The following is a 954-nucleotide window of genomic DNA, read 5'->3' as shown; positions in this document are numbered from 1 at the left end:
GAGATAGTAATTTGTTATTCTATGATAATAGGAGGCTTTTACAATGCTTCCAAAAACTGTGTCTCTTGGAACTTTAATTTGTATTATCTAAAAAAATTGCTTTCCCTTTTACAAATGAACAAAGGGTAAGCATTGTTGACTTATTAAAGTGAAATCATCCTGAAATCAAAGCTGAAAATAGAAAGAGCATTACTATTATGTAGTGGTGGGAGAATTTATTCGATCCTACTTTTCTTTAACCTGAAGAGAGGGTGACATATTTATTCCCCATACACACACACACAATTCAACCTAGTTTTGACTTTATGGTTCATTCATTTCCAGTACAATATATTTCAAACATTCCCTTGCCTTTTCTTTTTTTTTTTTTTTCCTTTTCATATTTTTGGGATTACTTGTGACTAAAGTTTTTGAAGTTTGAAGGTATCTTATCATTTCAGTCTCGCATATTTGATATTTTGTTCAGACTTAGATGTTGTCTTGTTCCAATATGAAAAGAAGCACTCATGCCATACAAATTCTTCTCGTGTCAGTTTTGTGTTTGCTTGTCATCTTTCTATTTGGCTTCCATACAGAGAATGATTTCGGTGGGGAATCTCTTGCCTAAGTAAGTATGTATTTACCGAAAATTTGTTAATGGATTTGGTGGAGGACTATAGAACAATATATAATAATTATTGTTATTATTATTTTAAGCAATAGTTTTTCAACGGCAATAAAATTCAACTTATATTATTTAGTCTTGTGCTATTATTTGTGACTGCTAGAGCTGGAAGTGAGTCAAGCCAGCTCATGAACTAACTCGAGCTCGACTCGTTAATAGCTTGATAAACTAAACTCGTGAACTAGTGAGCCAAGCTTGAGCTTGGAATTGAGCTCATAAATTAAATGAGCAGAGCTTGAGTTTGGATAAGCTCAGCTCATTAGCTCGTGAGCTGACTCGATTATATATAT

Source organism: Arachis ipaensis, chromosome B10, assembly GCF_000816755.2.
Source record: "Arachis ipaensis cultivar K30076 chromosome B10, Araip1.1, whole genome shotgun sequence".
Taxonomy (NCBI): domain Eukaryota; kingdom Viridiplantae; phylum Streptophyta; class Magnoliopsida; order Fabales; family Fabaceae; genus Arachis; species Arachis ipaensis.
This window is presented reverse-complemented; position numbering follows the sequence as displayed.